Below are 20,046 nucleotides of genomic sequence, written 5' to 3' on the forward strand. Positions count from 1 at the left end.
ATGGCAGATGCAAAATCTAAGTTGTAAAGGTCAGTCCTGATCGACTCAACGTCTGTTAGTTTGGGCAAAGGCACACATGACGGTGCCTTTGAAAGCGTCCCAAACCAGGGGCATTGAGGTACTGTTTCGTGGCAAAAGCAAAACGTGTGGAAGCCAAAGCTTGTGTAGTTGTGTTATGGACTTATGGTTATGCAAAAGCTTCAGATCTGGTTCTAATCAAAACTGGTTCGTGTATATTGGTAATTAGTCGTGGCAATTAGGCCTATCCTTCCTTGACCGTAGGGGAGTGAAGATATTCACCGACTTCACCGAGTTGTCACAATGAAATTACTTACACTAAAGCTTAGACCCCCGAAGCAACAAATTACCATGCATGTTCTACCTAAACAGGGAGAAAATCCTTAGCAAATAAGATTCATTACAAACTTGGTTGCACACTTGTTCAAAAGTGACTAAAAACTAAAAAAGAAAACACTATATATACCCTAAACTACCCCAATCACCTGCTCATTCACAAATTGTCAAAGCATGCAATTGTGGTACGACACATTTTAAAGATCCAAGAAATATTACCCAAGTCGATATATGGATCCAAGAAAATTACCTAACCCAAAATATAGATGCCATGCCACTAACCTAGGTTGCCATCCTCATGAAACATCAAATCAAATCGAATTAGCGCACAGTGAGGCCCAGGTCCAATGGTCTTTCTTTGCTTCTGAAAAACTAGGGTACGTGCAAATCACTCTTATGAATCTAAAAAACCATGCATGGCATTCGATCTGCATCTACGCGTACTCTAAACCATGTCAGACTAATTTAGCTAAAAACCACAACCAGGTGGATATAGAACAGTCCTATAGCTCCAGAAAGTCAAGAAGAACAAAGGAACAAGAGATTTGGGATTTTCTGATATGTTATTTACCTTATCTAAGAATGGAGTATATATACAAGATACATCAAGACCTATTAGGAAACTAATTACAACAAAAATAATCCTAATAATACACAATATTCACAATCCTAATTACATGGCATGACTCACGCCAACACTCCCCCTCAAGTTGGTGCATACAGATCACGGATGCCCAACTTGTCAAGTGAGTCACAGAAAGCTTTACTCGAGAGAGCCTTTGTAAGAATATCCGCCAACTGTTCTTCAGTAGGAACGAAGGGGAACATAATGACCTGTCCATCCAGCTTCTCTTTAATAAAGTGTCGATCTACCTCCACATGCTTCGTGTGATCATGCTGAACAGGATTGTGAGCAATTTCCATTGCAGCCTTATTATCACAATAAAGCGGCATAGCCTTTTTCTGCTTGAACCCCAAATCCCTTAACAAATTTCTCAACCACAACATCTCACACAGTATTCGTGCCATTCCTCTATACTCTGCTTCTGCACTAGAACGAGCCACCACCTTCTGTTTCTTGCTCTTCCAAGTAACCAAGTTACCACCCACAAACGTGAAGTAGCCCGAAGTAGACCTGCGGTCTGTAATATTACCTGTCCAGTCCGCGTCTGTGTACCCGGAAACATCCAAGTGACTGTGTTTTGAAAAGAGTAATCCCTTCCCTGGAGCAGACTTTAAATACCGCAAAATATGAAATACAGCATCCATATGAGTCTTACTGGGATTATGCATAAACTGACTCACCATACTAACTGCATAGGCTAGATCTGGTCTAGTGTGGGATAAATAAATCAACCGGCCAACTAACCTCTGGTACTTTGCTTTATTCGTAGGCACTTGATCCAAATACTCTGCTAACCTATGGTTCTGCTCAATAGGAGTATCAACAGGTTGACAGTCAACCATACCTGTTTCTGCCAGCAAGTCGAGAACGTACTTCCTCTGACTCAACACAATACAATCCTTCCCACGAGCAACTTCAATTCCCAAGAAATATTTCAAATTACCCAAATCTTTCATCTCAAATTCAGAAGTAATTGACCTTGTAACCTTTGAATCTCCTCAAAGTCATCACCTGTCACAATCATGTCATCAACATAAATAATCAAGGCAGTCACTTTACTACACCGATGTTTAAGGAACAAGGTGTGATCTGAATTGCTCGGCCGGTACCTAATTTTCTTCATGAACTTGGTGAACCTGCCAAACCAAGCTCTGGGAGACTGCTTCAAACCATAAAGAGATTTTTTCAATTTGCACACCACCTGCTCTCCAGTAGAAGTACCATATCCAGGAGGCAAATCCATATCAACCTCTTCATGCAGATCACCATGCAAGAATGCATTCTTAACATCAAACTGTTGTAACGGTCAATCAAGATTAGCAGCTAACGAAAGAAGTACCCGAATTGTGTTAATTTTGGCCACTGGTGCAAATGTCTCATCATAATCCACTCCATACTTCTGAGTATAGCCTTTAGCCACTAGTCTTGCCTTGTACCTGTCCACCGATCCATCCAAATTATGTTTCATGGTATACACCCACCGACAACCAACTGTCTTCTTCCCGGGTGGTAATGATACTAATTCCCACGTACAATTCTTCTAAGGAGCATCCATTTCGACTGTCATTGCTTGCATCCACTTCTCATCCCTCATTGCATCCTGCACTTTACTAGGGAGAGACACAGAAGATAATTGATTCACAAATGCTACATACGGTTTAGATAGCCTATGGGTGATAGGAGCATAAAATGCGACGTTTATAATGTTTTAACTCCCTATATTTTGCTAAGTTATTTCCTTTATCTTGATCAATTTAACTTAGTTAGTGTTTTACAGGTAAAATGGAGTCTCAAAGTCCAAAAATGGCTAAGGAAGGCACAAGTGGCGTGAAAATGGAAAGAAATGAAGAAATGGAAGTTCTCCCAGTTTGACTAGGAAAAGGAATCCCAGTTGGAGTAAGAATCAGAAGCTGACTTGGACTCAAACTCTTAAGTCGCGGAAATTAGGAGTTCTACTTGGACAAGGAAACCCAATTCTACTCAGATAAGAAATACTAGTGTGACAAGGAGTCCCTGTTGGATAAGGATTACTCAAGAAGGTTCCGGAAGAGTGTGGAAGCATCTCGGAAAAGGAAGCAGTATTCTACTAGGAAACCTACTTACATATGGGGTTCTACTTGCACTAGGAGACCTGTGGACGCTAGGAGAAGCCCTTGAAACGTTCATGAAGCATCTAGAAGTCTCAAGAAGGTCATATGCCGTGCACATGGAAGAACAGTACACTTTAGATTCGGTATTGAGAGAAATATGGAGTTGGAATTCGAAGTGGAAAAGGATTGGATTTTCCATGATATTCTTGAAGGTTCTTAACGTTTCATCTTCAATATAGGCGTGGAAGACATGTGAGAGGCATGTGATGGAAGGAAAACCTAATTGGACACAAGTTATGCTTTAAAAGTCAAGTCCATTACAGATTCGGAAAACTGTCTGTGCAGATCAGTCAACTTCAACGGAGTGCCAAAAAATAGCTCAGAGCTCAGAAAATTATAATATTTATACTGTTGGAAAGATACGGATGTCTAGTTTCCAGATATTTTTACGGTTTGTCGATATCAATTTTCTAGAGAAAGTTATGGCCGTTTTAGTGAACTGAGGTCAATCCTGCCGGAAATCTGTTTTGTGTCAAAGAAGTCCTAGATCAACACAAACTAAGAGAAGTCAAGTAGAAACGAATTGGGAGTGCTTTGAGACATTCTCCTATATATACCTAGTGTATTTGACGTCTCAAGGTTACCAACTTTCTCCACAATTTCGATTTCTCACTTGCTTTCTCTCAAGTTTTCAGGTTTTCACAATCTTCAAGGAGCTAAGCCGTGCCACCTTCCTCCATTGCCGTGATCTTCACTTGTTGCCGTGCTAAGGAACTGCTTTGGATCTTTGGGACGTAATCAAGGGTTGTTCATATGCTTTACCATACATTTATTCACGGTTTTGTGTACTTGTTAGATAGATTTTCTGCTTTGGATTTTCTATGTGTAAACCGAAACTTTTGAGTATGCATTCTGATTTTCGAATACAATTTTGATGTTCTTTTCAATGGTTAATGTGTTTATGTGATCTTGATCTTGATTGGTGGCCGAATATATGAATTGTTAATCTGATTTTGTGCTTCATTACATGTAACGTTCTCTTGGTGCGCAACATAGGAATACTTGCATGTAATTTGCTAGTAATTAGGTTTTATGCTTTGTAAACCCTAATTCGAAATAGTAGTAAAGGCTTGCTTTGAGTCGAAATCAGATTATGCATGTGATGATAAGTTTTGACTTGCTTTGAGTGCTTGGATTTGCATGTTTATCAATTCTTTCTTGAACTTAATGATTTGAAAACAGATTTTCAACGCAGTTGCTTTGATTGTGTGATGTCTACTTTTTAAAATAAATTGTCTTGGTGCTTTGCTAATTCAATTGACTTAAGAAAGAGAGTTAAAAGGGACAATGATTGCTTTGATCTTTGTGTCTTGGTTGATAGCTTTTCATGGTAACTAAGAAAGATTAAGAATTGCATGAAACGTTGAGTTAGATTGGTTCTTGATAAAGTGTTCTTCGAAAATTCTTCTTGTCCCACCTTTGTAAATAAAAATGTTTTTATTCTTTATTGTTTTCTGAAAATTTATGTTTTCAATCTCCAAAACCCCCCCTTATCTTTATGTTTTCTTGTTTGTGTAAATAAATAAAATTAATTTAGTTTTTTTTCTTAGGTAGCATGTTCACGTAAATAGTAAGTAAATAATCTGAAAATACTTAGTAAAATCGTAAATAATTAAATTGTAAAGTGTTTTTGGCCGAAATATACCTTAGGTGTTTTCTAGGAATTATTTTGGTGGTTTTTAGGAATTGATTTTGTGTTTTTTAGGGATTGCTAAAAAATAGGGTTTCTTTTGGTGTTTTTTAGGAAAAGTAGTTAGAGTTAGTTTTAAACTTGTATTCCTTGTTTGACTTGGTTTAGACTTTGTTTTCTTGTAGATTAAGTAATCCTAAGTAGTGTAGAATTAGTAATCCTCGTTGTATGTGGATTTCTAATATAACTATGACTTGTAAAATGTATATAAGTAGGAGTAGGATTTCCAAAACTTATTCTAACTTGGTTTTCTTTCTAAATTTCGGATTGTATATATATATATGTGCTTGTATATTTCGTTGCTCTCATCCTTTGCTCTCTAATTTCGTAGTAGAATGTATGTGTGCCCTCTAACTTTTGTTGATTCGAAATTCTATGCATGTTTGTATGTTTGTATTTGTTAAATTCTAATTTTCGTGTAAACCTGTATGTGTTCTTATAATTTCGTAAATTTGTATATTCTTTCCCTTAAATTCGTCTCACATGTTAGCACCCTCAATCCCCGATTTTGAACGATACCCTATTTGCTCTATACTAATGATGATTCTTTTCAGGATTTAAATTGGCGAATGCTTTTGCACGTATCAATGGGTCGACACATAATTAGCAACGGGGTACTTAGCTTTTGCACTTAGAGTAGGTTCATAGTGTTTCGGGGGCTGACCACGGGTGGAACGACTAGGCAGAGTTTTGGTGGGAACAATATCTGACACAGAAGAAGGAACACTAGCTGACACAGAAGGAGTATTAGATAAAGAAGAATTAGAACATACCTCGGGTGATGATTGAGAAGGTGAGACCACTGAAGAAGAGGGAGAGACAGGAGAACTGTTCAAAATGGCATTGGCGGCATCGGTAATTTCCTCTCCGGCAGACCGGTCGGACTGATCCGGTCGACTGGTCGGTAGTTGACTGCCCAAATTTTCTTCTCTGGTCAGTGGGCTGCTGTCCTCTTTTTCAAGTTCCGTTCCCAAATACTCCAGCCTTGAGAACTCGGATGCTAGTCTCACATCTTGTCCACTAAACAAATCTTCATAATAACAAGACTTCTCCCCCTGACGAGGAGTCACAGGAGGCAAAAAATAACATGCATCTTCACTGAACGTAACATCCATGGTGACATAAAACTTCTGGGATTGTGGATGATAACATTTGTAACCTTTCTGATGAGAACCATACCCCACAAACACACACTTAAGGGCTCTAGCATCCAACTTTGACCTCTGATTCTTATACAGATGAACATAAGCAATACAACCAAAGACACGAGCATGAAGAGTATTAGAAGATGGAATAGAAACGTAGTTAGACAGGACCTCAAGTGGGACATGACCTTGAAGAGGGGCAGACGGAAGATGATTGATTAGATGAGAAGCACACAAAACGGCCTCTCCCCAAAGATACTTAGGCATGTTAGCACTAAGTAGAAGAGACCGAGCCATGTCCAGAAGATGGCGATTTTTCCGTTCAGACACCCCATTTTGCTCAGGTGTCTGTGGACATGAAGTTTGATGTATTATGCCATGGTGTTGGAAATATTAGTGAAAGGAATGATTGACAAACTCACCCCCATTATCGGAATGAAAGACCTAAACGTGAGCATCATATTGAGTACGAACAAGCTTATGGAATGCTGTAAAAGCAGAGAAAACAGAATCTTTGGACTTAAGTAAAACCACCCAAGATTATCGAGTAAAGTCATCAATGAATAACACAAAATATCGCATTCCAGAAAGGGTAGAATGTTTAGAAGGACCACATACATCTTAATGAATTAACTCAAAAGGCATAGTACTAGAACGAAAACTCGAAGGATAACTAGACCTATGACTCTTAGCCAAAGCACAAGTTTCACAATGTAGGCTAGACTCACTAACTCCCAGAAACAATGAAGGCATGGACTTCTTCATAACTCCAAAAAATGGATGACCCAAACGCCTGTGCCACAACCATAGCTCACTCACTCTGTCAGAATTCAATGTTAGGGCCAAAAGCTGTTCCGGTGCTTGTGTTGGCTCTGCGTACATGCAATCCAAGTGAAACAGTCTCCCCCTCAGGTCTCCCTTGCCCATGACCACCCTGGTGCACAGATTCTGAAAAATAACATACATTGGATAAAAGGTTACAGAGCACTTATTTTGTGACCCCAACTGGGATACAGACAAAAGATGATGAGACAATGAGGGTACATAAAGCACATCATGCAATACAATGGATGGTGTAACCTAAACAGACCCAATACCTAAGACAGAAAAAGACACACCATTCGCATTAGAGACATGGGATATAGAAGGAGATGACATAGACATAAAGAATGACTTATCATAGGTCATATGGTCAGACGCACCAGAATCAATTATCCATGTATCACTACCAGTAAAGTCAGAAACATGTAAAGCAACACCAATTTTACCTCGAGTTAAGGAAACATTACCCTTTAAGGGATCTTACCTTGCAATGCCGTAGAAGTCAGGTTCTGGCACCAATTGGACTGCTGCTTTGCCTATTTGACCACCACCACGTCCTCCAGTATTATTGCCTCCTCTCCAACCAGAGTTATTGTAATTAAACCTTCGCAACTTAGGACATTGATTGTTGAAATGGCCAACTTCCTTGTAATAGTTGCAAGTTATTTGGTTATAATTCTGATTCTGCTGATATCCCTGATTATGTGGTTGATACTGACTCTGAGATGGAACTAGGGTAGAACTCCCAATCTGAGGTTATGGTGGAGGTGTAGCATGGATTGCTAAACCAGAAATTTCAGTATGAAGGTTTTGAGCGGCAGCCTTATTACCTTCATCTCTTCGGATATAGGCAAAAGCTTGTTCCAATGTAGGTGGAGTTGCAAGACGCAATAATTCATTCTTTGCCCCTTCAAAGTGAGGATCCAGGCCAGCAAGAAAAATATGGACACGCATCTTGTCCTGCTCAGTCCGATAGGAATTAATATCAGCTTCACAAGTCATAGGATTAGGGTTTCGCTGATCAAGCTCATGCCAAATTGTCTTCAAATTCGCATAAAAGGTTGCAACAGGCTGTCCACTCTGAGTTATTTTGAAAGCTTTGACATTCAATTCATGAACACGAGCAAAGTCACTCCCATCATAATATGTAGCAGCAACAGAATCCCAAATTGCTTTGGGAGAATCATAGTTAGCAAATAATCTCATTACCTCCGGAGTCATAGCTTTGAGAAGAATTCCCATCACATTAGTATTTGCCGTATCCCATTCATCGGCTTTTGGTCCTGCAGTAGGTCTTGCTGCACTACCGGTAACATAACTCCACTTTCCAATCCCCTGAATATGGATCTTCATAAGCCTCTGCCATAACTGATAATTCGTGTCGTCGAGCTTTACACCAAAACTTGAATTATCTGTCACATTCTGAACAATCACAACCTCACGGGCCACAGAATTAGCCCCTCCAATCTGAGATCCTCCATTATTCCCATCGGTAATAGTCAAATCCACCATCCTTTTTTCTTTTTTCTTTTTTTTCAAATACCCGAATTAACAAACCACAAACCAAAGAAGACCAGCAACGTTTTTCCAAAAAACACGTCTCCAAGATGTAGAACAAAACGTAACAAAACAAAGGACGTTGATGCAAGATGCCTCCAAGAGAAACCAAGGTTATTATAGTTTGATGCAAAGGGCAAAGGACCAATAACAGTTTGATGCAAAAGGACAAAATACCAATAACAAACTGGGTGGACCAACGAGAAACAAAAGATTAATTGTGTTCAAACAAAAGAACAAGGGAACAAGATTAATTCTAGAGTTGTTTTTCCCCGCAGCGGAAACCAAATAGTACCACCGAGTCCGAATGGATCTCGGCTCTGATACCAAGTCAAGAAGAACAAAGGAACAAGAGGTTTGAGATTTTCTGATATGTTATTTACCTTCTCTAAGAATGGAGTTTATATACAAGATACATCAAGACCTATTAGGAAACTAATTACAACAAAAATAATCCTAATAATACACAATATTCACAATCCTAATTACATGGCATGACTCACGCCAACATAGAAGAAGTGGCAAGAAATCAAGCAAATTCATCGAAATGTACTTAATATCATTTTAACCCAAAGCAATAAGGTGAGAGCTTCATATGATAAATTACAACACAAATACACAACTATCCAATAATTTTATTAAACCCTAACAGAGTGTGGAGGAGAAAATTTACCTGAACTAATTGGCAGCTGGAGTGCTCAGTTCACAGAGAAATTAGAAAGAGAGAGGGGTCTGCCCGTGATGTTATGTGGAGTGTCGTCAATTATTATTTAGAGTTAAGAGTTAATTACATATAAGTGTATCTTTGAATGTTTTTTTAGTCATAAAGCCACCAATTAATTTTTTCCCTCATAAGGCCACTAAATTAAAAATGGTGTTATATTTTGGATATAAAAACCAACATATTTACATAAATGCCACTAGAGTAAAAAGTCAACAACCATTCTCTCTCTCCTCTCCGGCGAGGTCTCCGGTCAACTTCGGCCGACCTCCGGCCAACTCCGGCGACCACAAAAGCTACTGTCACTAACACCAAAAGCTATTGTGGCTAGCAACAAAAGCTACTCTGATGAGATTTCCGGCAACCTCCGGCGAAGTCACAAAAGCTACTATCACTAGTAACAAAAGCTACGCTGGTGAGATTTTCAATGAGGTCACAAAAACTACTGTCATTAGTAACAAAAACTATTGTGACCACAACAAAAGCTACTGTCATTAGCAACAAAAACTACTGCTACCAACAAAAACTACTGTCACTAGCAATAAAAGTTACTCTGGTGAGATTTCCGGCAACCTCCGGCGAGGTCACAAAAAACTACTGTCACCTGCAACAAAAGCTACACTTCTCAATACCAAAATCTACTATCCCCACCAATAAAAGCTACTGTTACAAATACCAAAAGTTATGGAAATGTAAAAGATACAACCAAAATAAAAATGCTACTACAATCGAGAAAAGAAAACATATTCAATGACGGAGAAATTTGAGAATACAAGTGGCCTTATATGTACAAAAAAAATTAAGTGGCCTTATGACTAATTAAAGTTTTAAAATGACACTTGTGTGTAATTTTCTATATTATTTATTAGACGCTACACACCTCCTTTTTTGCTATTTTTGTTTTTATTTTTTATAAACCAATCGACGCCGTTAGACCTTCCTAAAACCCGAAAAGCACAAACTAATAAAACCTTCACTGAGCGTCTCTACTTCACCGTCTCCTGCCCTTAACTCTCATCTCTCCATCTTGGTTAATCGGAAACTCAAGGTCAGTAATCTCTTTTTTCTTAAAAGATCGGATCTTGTAGACTCATATACTTACCGGAAAACTAAATCAAATTCCGGTGAAATGTGAAATATGATTGCCGTATCGGAATGATGCATTGATTGAACTACTAACTGAAAGTGTGTAATCCATTTCTTCTTACTGTGCTTATCGCAGCTTTGTTTTCTTTACCAAGCATAACGAGCTTGTTCATATTAACTCAGCTTATATGTGGAAGTGTGTAATCCATTTCTTCTTACCGATCCTATTTCGCACCCATGCATCAACGTCAATAAGCCCAAAGGCTAAAGCATCTTTTAGGGTTTTACCTTTAATTATTTCTCATGCCAAATCGATTTCTAATATATCTTAATTATCTACTTTCTGCTGTGGATTATATGAAGCTTTGAGACTTGAGAGTTCTTACTTCCCAAGTCTTGAACTGTTTTAGTCCTGTGACTAGATAAAAGCATTGAGACTTGAGAGTATGTTTAGTGTTTTGATTATACATTTGAGTCTTCACAAGAGTCAAAACACTTGGTCCATGTTTAAGTGTTCTTGATCATTGTTTCATATGCATAACTTCTCTTGAGATCAGTAGAGGAGCTGTGAAGAAAGGAGAGCGATATTTGGTGATCGTTCAAGTGAAGAAGGAGTTCAAGACGAAAGACAAACTTCGTATTAATTTACATCTAATCATTGTAGCCGAGCTAGTGCTATTCAAGTTTGTAAAGAACATATCCTTCATCATAAGTTAATTCTTATTTTGGGTTCTCAAGAGTAAGAGACCCGCAGTGTTTTTAATCTCATATTTGAGGTTTTCACTGCGTAACCAAAATCTGGTGTTCTGTTTGTTAATTTTGGTTTCTGCTGCCCAGTAAGGATTGATCCGTGCATTGCAATCCCCATTTTCTAGAAAACACTATGTCCTTGTATTTTCAGAGTGCTTTGGTTTGGTTGATTTATATGATTTTACCAAATGTTGAGCCATTATATAAGTGGAGTTTGGGCGATTTTAGTTGTGTTATATGCTATTGGGCTATGCAAATGTTAAGCCATATATGATTTTACCAAATGTTAAGCCATTATATAAGTGCCGTCACGAACTGCGCCTCCAAGATGCTCGTTGTCCTGCTAATGCTTTTAATCATATCTCCAGACTAAGATTAATCAAACATATATACAAGATAACAGTTAACAAAATTCAAATTGAGAAACCGAAACCCTAGCCCCCAATTTCAAACTCTCGAACCCTAAAAAATGAATCCCCAATTGATTTCCCTAAATCCAAATCACCCATAACATAGAGGAAACAAAGAAGAAAACACGGAGAATGGAAGACGATTTACCATTATGTTCCATGATAGAAAGGAAGAAAAGAGAGAACGAGAAAAGAGATGTGAGGACTCGGGGAGGAGACTGGAGGGACTCGAAGAGTGGAAGGGTTAAGTTAAAGTGTTTTCTTATACAAAGTTGAAAATAGTTTTAATTTTATAAACGAGGGAGATGTGGCGCTTTTCAGTTTTGAAGCCCGCGTTTCACTTTTAGAAGCCCGCTCCCGTATTTTACTCATTTTAAACTTCTTTCATAGCGTTTACAAAGAAAACAGCTATTATTAATTGAATTAATAGCACTTTGAGTAAAAACGCTATTACTAAATGCTATGAATAGACACTTTTCTTGTAGTGATGTACATATGTATTTCTATTTTATTTAGGTTGCTGCCATTTCATACACTTCTGATTTGGATGTTGAGCAGATGCATTATATGTTTAGCAGGAGAACTATTCTGTTGGTCAGATTTTTTATGTTCTTAGCTGCTTTGTAATAAAGTGATTACAACAAGCTAATAGAGTCGATGGGATAGGTCGCCTTGGCATAAATTATTCTGAAGCTTGACTGTCACAGTTTGTGTGCTTGTATGTGTCAGAGTATGACGAAGTTGAGGAAGCTAAACCGAACTGTGGCTCATCGCCTGTCCATGCTGAGGACACAGGTGTCGCAGTTGGTGAAGATCGAACGCATTGAAACCACGGTTGCCAAGGCAAAAGAGGTTCGACGTCAGGCTGATAGAATGGTGCAGCTTGGAAAAGACGGTTCACTCTGTGCTGCAAGGCGCGCTGCTGCTTTTGCTCGTGGGGATGCTGTAATTCACAAGACACAAGCTGTTCACAGAACTGGCCTATCGATACAAAGATCGAGTAGGTGGATACACAAGGCTTCTTCGGACACGTAGACGAGTTGGTGATGCTACACCAATGGTCTATATTGAGTTCGTTGACAGAGACAATGAGCTCAGACAATCAAAACCACCGGCCCCTCAACCACCACCACCACCAAGAGTTCCCTTGGATCCTTGGGAAATATCCAAGCCCTGCAAGCAGTTTGCACCTCCTAAACAAGATGAGCAAGTGCTCCGAGATTTGATATATTTGGGATTTTATACTCATTACTTTCTGAGAGTAGGAATATGATTTCTTGTGATCATTCTCATCGAAGTCTCTGGTTTTTTTAATTCGAAAAACTTATTTCCAAATGTAGTGGTGTGATCTAAATATTTAAATAATAGTCCAACGTCCGAATTCTCGTGTCATGTACTTGTGTTTTCTCAATGAGATTAGTGATGTCTGAATAGTTGTTTTTTTTTTTCTTTTTTCTTTTATCTAGTCACAAAAGTTATTTCTTCTTCTTGCGGTCATTAGTTGAACCATTATTAGTATGAGACTTCGTTTGGTTGCCGGAAAGGAAATTGGTTCCTTGGTCTTTCTCATGAGCATGGGAAAGTAAATTTCCCATTAGTTTCCCTACCAATGTTTGGAAACGTTGAGAAAGTAATCGGGAAATGTATTTTACTTTCCTTTCCAATATTTGGTTTGTGCATGAATAGGAAAGTAGGTAACATCAATTTTCCAATAATCACTACACCAATTTTGTTATCAGACAACGGCAAAAAACCGTTGTGTGATTTGATGTATAACCGTTGTAGAGTGAGCCGTTGTCTGATGAAAAATCAGACAACGGTGGAACACAGTTGTGTGATAAACACACAGACAACAGGTATGTGTTATAACTGTTGTTTGATAGCTCGGCAGATGCCAAGCGCGCAGCTGCGCAGCGGTTTAGGGGCGTCTTCAGACAACAGTGCCAGTTTGCAACCGTTGTATGTTAATCATGTCAGACAACATTTTTTTATTTTGTCTGTTGTCTGATTGCTCTTCAAACTTCAGTTCTTAGACTATATATGTTGTGTGATTAAATTTAGGACAACAGAGTTCAATTGCTTCTGTTGTGTGATTAACTTGTAGGACAACAGAGTTCAATTAATTCTGTTGTGTGATTAGCTATTAAGACAACAGAGTTCAATTAATTCTGTTGTCTGAGTATTAATCAGAAGACACTGATTCGTTAAAAACCGATGTGTGATATATTGATTATAATGTGTTTTTCTCCCATTTTTGGTCATTCAGACAACAGGCAGTGATCATTAGCTTTGGTCTGTTGTGTGATCATTTGAACATCCCATTCCTGAATTAAATTGTGCATTCATTTGGTCCATTTACCAAATGACCAGTACTCTATCAAATACAAACATTGCAAACCATCAAATGATTCATATAACCAATACTTTAAACTTCAAAAGCAAAAGGGGTGCATTTCCCTATCATTGAAACCAACATTTTACACAATTATAGTGCATGCCCATCTACTTGGGACATAAAAAAACTGATACACATATATATTGTTCCAAAACATGCCACACATGGTGCATGACAATGTACCAGCAGAGAAGCACAAGTTCCAGTTACTTCCCTTATGCTTGCAAGTCGCCTAACATCTTTTCCCAATATAAATGTCTTGCGAGAATATCCAAACACTTCAGGCTCCATGTAGAAGCTGATTGTATGCCCATCTTTGAATGCATCTTCACCCCACAAGATTTATAGCTGTTGCCTATATATGTTTGAAATAGTAACAGATTTAAATTTATTCCACAAACACACTCATAAGAATTCTAAGAGTAACAATAAGCTGCAAGCTTGAGACAGTTTCTGAAAACTAGTAACAAGAAAGAAAAATTCACCAACAACTATTATTTTAGTGATTTCAAGCACAACTTTCCAGATTTCAAGTAGATATGCAAAGCTACTATTTCGCAAAGTTTCATGCTATTCCCAGTTCAAATGGATGGTCAAACAAGAATCTAAAGTGACAGAATTGCTGAATTCTGCAGAAATCCTGAAACAGTGCAATAACTTCAAAATAGAATAAGTATCGCATTTTAACTCCGTTTTTCACGAAACCAAGTTCAAAATGATCATTGAAGAGTCCCCTTTAAGATATCAAAAACTGAGAGTAAAACAAGAAGTATAGATTTTTCGAAAATCATGAAATGCCCTACTGGTTTAGCAGTTCAGCTTGGGTGTCAAACACATGGTGTGCAATAATCGAACTTTGATCGCTGAGCATCTGTTATACCCCTTTTAAGTGTTGGGAAATTATTGATTTTTCCCTACATTCTCAATCAAACATGATTTGCTATGAGAACTTCAACAACAATTAAAATATAAAAAGAGAAGAACCTGTGGCCAACAAGCACAATTTCAGGAGGGGAAATATAGTTCAGAGTACATATATTTGCAGCTATCAACTACATATAAAGCATAAAACCGTTCAGTGTACATTATATATGCAGCGCCAATAGGTGACTAGAAAAATCAACAAAAGCAACCACAACAAGTTGATAGGCTCTTAACAATTTAGTCGCCTAAACCATAATTCGAGCAACCAAATTACAATAAATGTACTTGAATGTAATATTCTACTCTAAGTGCAATAGCCATCTTACGAGTTCTCTGTGTAAGAAACAACAAGGGTCTTGTCAAGTAAGGGGAGGCTTTCTACATATGAATAAACAAAGCACTATTGAAGTTCAGATTCTTCAGAATCATTCTATTGTCCTTTGCTATGAGTTTGAGAAGAAACTATATTGGCACAAAATAACATATCCTTTCAAGAACAACTAATGTATCCTCTCTGTCCACCACACTCACACATATACATTTCTTAAGCTATATAATGGCTCCATTACCAACCAAAAAAAAAAGATTTTCAGAACAAGGAAAAGATGGTAATTACAAATAAATGGCACCAATAAGTAAAGGATAGAAACCTGAAGTATGGAGTCCACCTCGCGAATATTTGACAAGAATTTATTCCCCAACCCCTGCAAGGAATAAAAGTAAGACAATAAATTAAGCTGATGCTATTTCCTTTTTTTCTCAAAGAAAATAAATAAGCAGATACATTCTAACATATATACAACAGGCCAACGTTAGGGTTTTGATTGGATTTAAGCCATCCAAGCATAAAAAGATCACAAGCAACAGGACCTCAATAATTGCTCATGTAAAAAAAATGAAAACACAAAAGTATATATCAATCAGATTCCTTTGTTTGGTGAAAAAGTATTCCTTTTGCTATATGGAGACCCAAACTGAATCACTTATGGCTTCACCTTCTCTAGTAACTTCAATGTCATAGTCAATAATTGCTCATGTAAAAAAAATGAAAACACAAATATATATCAATCAGATTCCTTTGTTTGGTGAAAAAGTATTCCTTTTGCTATATGGAGACCCAAACTGAATCACTTATGGCTTCACCTTCTCTAGTAACTTCAATGTCATAGTCAGTGAAAGCATCTCCTTGTGCTAGTTCTGCAGCAAATTCGCTTTCCATTTCTGCATCACACTCTAATGCATTTTCTTCAGCAAGTTCGCTTTCCATTTCTGCATCACACTCTGATGCATTACTAGACGTTGAAGGACCTCCGACTTGACAATTTTGATTATCAAGCACTGGAGCAAGAGAATTTGCAATGTCAGTTGCAACATCAGATTGGCTATTGACTATTGTTGTACACTCATATTGAAACCAATCTAAGAAAATGAAAGGAAGATTGATATGGTTTAACTGTCAAAGTTACAGGGCCACATGTACGTCATAGTAATACAATGTCTTCAATAAAGTAACTCACTCACCTTAATAACCTTTGGATTGCATAGAGATAAAGCCTCCTACAAGAATGAAAAAAAGGAAGAAAATACAAACCACTGAGATTAGGAGACATAAGCTGCTGTAACACAGACAAAGCTAAACGTTGCATTTCTAAAATTACTTTTTGCGCTTTGTTTTTTCCTGAAACACACCACTACTTGATACTTGATGCAAGAAGACTTTTTTACTAGTAAATACTGAGGAATACAGTAACTTCAGAGTTCAGACAATTCAAAATGGATAAGCATTTAACCTGGTACATCATGAAAGCTTTGCAAGACAATTAAAGTTTGTGTTATGGTTCCTTTGGTTAGTTGGCTACTTACTGAAATGTTTTAACCTGGTACTGAAATAGAAACAGAACCCCCAAACCAGACAGCTCCATCTCAATTAAATAGTACTATACCACTTTTAAGTCAAGAGAGCTACATCTTACTACAAACTATGGGAATAAATTGTATGAATTGTAGATTCCAGTAGCTTGATAAAAACTCACTACATGATTAAGTAATCCATATTAGTCATCATAGGTGACTTAGAATTGAGAATTTGAGATGTTATCTTTAAGTTTCTGAAGGTATTTATGAAATGACAGGTTCTCATACTAAACCCACAACCATTTGAAAGTGCCTCATAAGAAACTGATTGTGGATCAAGAATTAAAGTTTCATTCTTTTAAATGCACGATAAGACATCTTATATCATTATATGAAAATGCTCCCCAAACTGATCCATAGAGTAACTTCCAAGGAATGACATTTACACTCAATCTCAAAAACTCACAGAAAGGAGATTTAACCTGGAAAGATGTATCTAAAATGGTAACTACCTTGGGTCTGCAGCTGGTAACTTCCTGACAAGGAGAGTTCCCCCTTGGTCCCCTATACTAGGGGCCATCTCTGCTCCTTTATTCCAATGCATGTATGTCAACTTTCCCTGAAATAAATTTTTCCAAACAGCATCACCAAGTTCTCTGTCTGTGATTTGACCTCTTTTATAGTTCTGTATTTCATAAAAATTGTTGTCACGACAACTTCAACGAACAACAGGACAAACAAAAACCATATATAAAGCCTTCCCCAACTTAATGATAAGCAAATGCAAGGAAGCAGAAGCAAAAGGATAAACCAATTTCTACAATGATTATCATTTGACGATATAAACCTATCCTGCAATCTAACTTATTCTTCTAGAAATGACAACTTGTGAAGGGATTCTCAAGAGTACACGTTTAAAAGCTTAGAGGAGGACCCAGTTTTACCCTTGTGCTTTAAATTTTCAAGAACCGGACTTTGAACTAGCAAGACAACTCATCTTTTAAATGTTCCCAGTTCTAATGTAGCTACAAAACTAACTGCACAGCTTCTTATATTATGAGATTGTGCCCCAAAACAGTAACCAGAAATGCCAAAATGGCAATTTTGAGAGAAACGCATCTTCAAGAACACATTCTCTGACCCATTGAGCAATATAACAGTAAAAATTATACAATATAAGTTCTCTTTTACAACAATTATGAAATCAATATCGAAGATAATAATGCCACTTCGAAAACCCATCAATTATTAAGAAAAGCAACAACCAAAGTACCAAACCCTTATCCACAACAACATCTTAACACAATAAACCACCATCAAAACAGTACCCAATGACACAATTCAATGATTTAATCCATGAAGTTTCATACTTTGAACAATAAAAGAGCACAGATAGGGGCAACCGGTCTCATAAATCCCAAAAGACCATTTCTTTACCAAAATTAAAAAGTCCCCATTACGCAAGTTCGATGCTTTAACCTTAATGGGTCTAGAAAATCATAGTTTCTAACAGATGAAACCCATAAGCGGACTAATCGAAGCAATAAAGACAAATTGAGAAATTGGTAAGAGTAAGAATGGGTGGGAGACCTTCCAGCTGATAGTGGCAGAGTATTAGAGCTTGTGGGCTATGTATCGGAGCCATATTAGTGGAAAAGTGGAAGCACTCACTACTGTAAATTTCTCATGAACCAATACAAACCCAGAAGTGCAATTCTCATTCTAAACTGTTGAAACCTAAAAGCCTTAAGCACTCAGCAAAGACTAAGAGTCCATATACGTACCTTGGTCATTGCGAGCAGTGAAGACAATGGTTCCAGTCTCATCGCTAACGAGGCACTCAGTAATGCGAGGGGGCTGAAGAGGGAGAGAGGAGAGAGAGGATCGAGCGCCGCCATTCTTGGAGGTGACCTCTCGACCGGATTGGTGGTGACGACCTTGACGGTCAGGGTTTGGCCGCTCGTGCCAGGCTGGATCTCCTCCACCTTTTGATTGCTCGATTAGTAGCAATAAATCTACGACTGCAGGTGCTGGGCTCACCTCTCGTGTTCATCGTGAGATCTCAAGAAACCCCAAAATAAAACTCAGAAAGAAACCCTAATTCGGTTTTACCCATTACCTAGAAATTGAAATTGAAAAGGAAAGAATACCTATTCATTAGGATTGAGCAAATTTGCTTTGCTCAGACTTTGGATTTGAGCTCCTTCGATATGCAGGACGAGAGGAACACAGAGAGAGACAGAGAGTGCGTGTGTGTGTGTGTTATTTTGCCCTTCATTATGAAGTTTTTGGGGATGCTGAGAGCTTGAGAGAGAGAGAGAGAGCCAAAGCGCGATGTTTAAGGGAAGTCGAGGTTTTTGGGAAGGGACTGTGAAGTGTGAAGAAAGTGACGGAGAAGTCTTTGGTGGAAACGATTCGAAGAAAAACCCTTATTTTGTCTAAGTGGGAGTGAGAGGAGACAAATAGCTATGGTGTTTTCATGAGAGATCCATGGTGTTTTGATGAGAGAGTGATGGTTTTTGATGAAGTTGAGAAGAGAGCTGCTCGACGAGAGGAAGCGGCTATTTTGACAAAGTGTTGACGGGGAGAGAGTAAATCCAATAAACCTAGCTAGCTAACTAAGTTGTCTAAGGCGGGCTTTTAATTTTTGCTTTACGAATCAGACAACATAAAGACGAAGTTTTGTTGTCTGATTGTGAACAAATTAAACCTCAGCTAAGGTTCCAAAGAGGGAAAAGTTCCCGCTATAATATGCAACCAAAGTAACATGCTAGGCAATGCTCATTCACACAACGGAAACAACTCATTTGGTTGTGGGATCATCAATCTGGTGCTATATTTCAATCAAAACTTGGAGGTTTTTGGGGGGCTTCAGTGCCATTTTGGGCCAAATAAAGGCACATTCAAATATTTCCCACTTTATCACACAACAAAAGGTAAGAAACCGTTGTATCATGTTTTGCATGCTACTCTCACACAACACATATAACTATACTGTTGTACTATGTAGTACCAATTTGGAGCCAAATTTGAGTCGATCTAGGAGGGAAATCTGCCGCTATTTTTTTTATGATTCACACAACGGATTATTCTTGTAACCATTGTGCAATGACCTTCTAAAAAAAATTTCAGAATTTTAACCACCTCATACAACGTAAGTTTAGTAAACATGTTGTATGATTCACTTTTCTTCATCACACAACGCTTTTTTTTTTTCGTTGTGCAAAAAGTGTTGTGTGTTAACGTTTTTGGTGTAGTGAATATTCCTTATTATCAAAACATAAACAATTCAAGATTCAAAAAATTCTTGGATAATTTGGTAATAACAACCATTAAAATAATGTTTAGAGTGTGCAATTAATATACAATTAATGCAAGGAAAGTATGAAGGAAAATGAATCCCATGCCCCGTGGGAGGATCCATTTTTCCCCTTATTTTCCCTTCATGCAGGAAAGTTGTTCATTTTCTTAATATTCCTTATTATCAAAACATAAACAATTCAAGATCCAAAAGTAACCATTAAAATAATGTTTAGAGTGTGCAATTAATGCAAGGAACGTAT

The 20,046-nt window shown here is 37.8% G+C and overlaps 1 long non-coding RNA gene and 1 pseudogene across 2 annotated transcripts; one reads left to right on the forward strand and one right to left on the reverse strand.

The window, feature by feature from the left end:
* The first annotated feature begins 12,039 nt into the window (after positions 1 to 12,039).
* LOC133731121 (uncharacterized) lies at positions 12,040 to 12,583 on the forward strand (annotated as a pseudogene).
* A 1,217-nt stretch (positions 12,584 to 13,800) lies between these two features.
* On the reverse strand, positions 13,801 to 18,127 carry LOC133728780 (uncharacterized). 2 transcript variants are annotated; one of them, XR_009856003.1, is made up of 4 exons: positions 18,074 to 18,127; positions 15,773 to 17,168; positions 15,280 to 15,333; positions 13,801 to 14,060 (listed from the first exon to the last, which is right to left on the reverse strand). It is a non-coding gene; the product is annotated as an uncharacterized LOC133728780 (long non-coding RNA). The 2 variants fall into 2 exon arrangements; XR_009856002.1 differs by having other exon boundaries at positions 13,801 to 15,333.
* Positions 18,128 to 20,046: the final 1,919 nt, after the last annotated feature.

This window comes from Rosa rugosa, chromosome 2 (assembly GCF_958449725.1).
Source record: "Rosa rugosa chromosome 2, drRosRugo1.1, whole genome shotgun sequence".
In the NCBI taxonomy this organism is placed as follows: Eukaryota; Viridiplantae; Streptophyta; class Magnoliopsida; order Rosales; family Rosaceae; genus Rosa; species Rosa rugosa.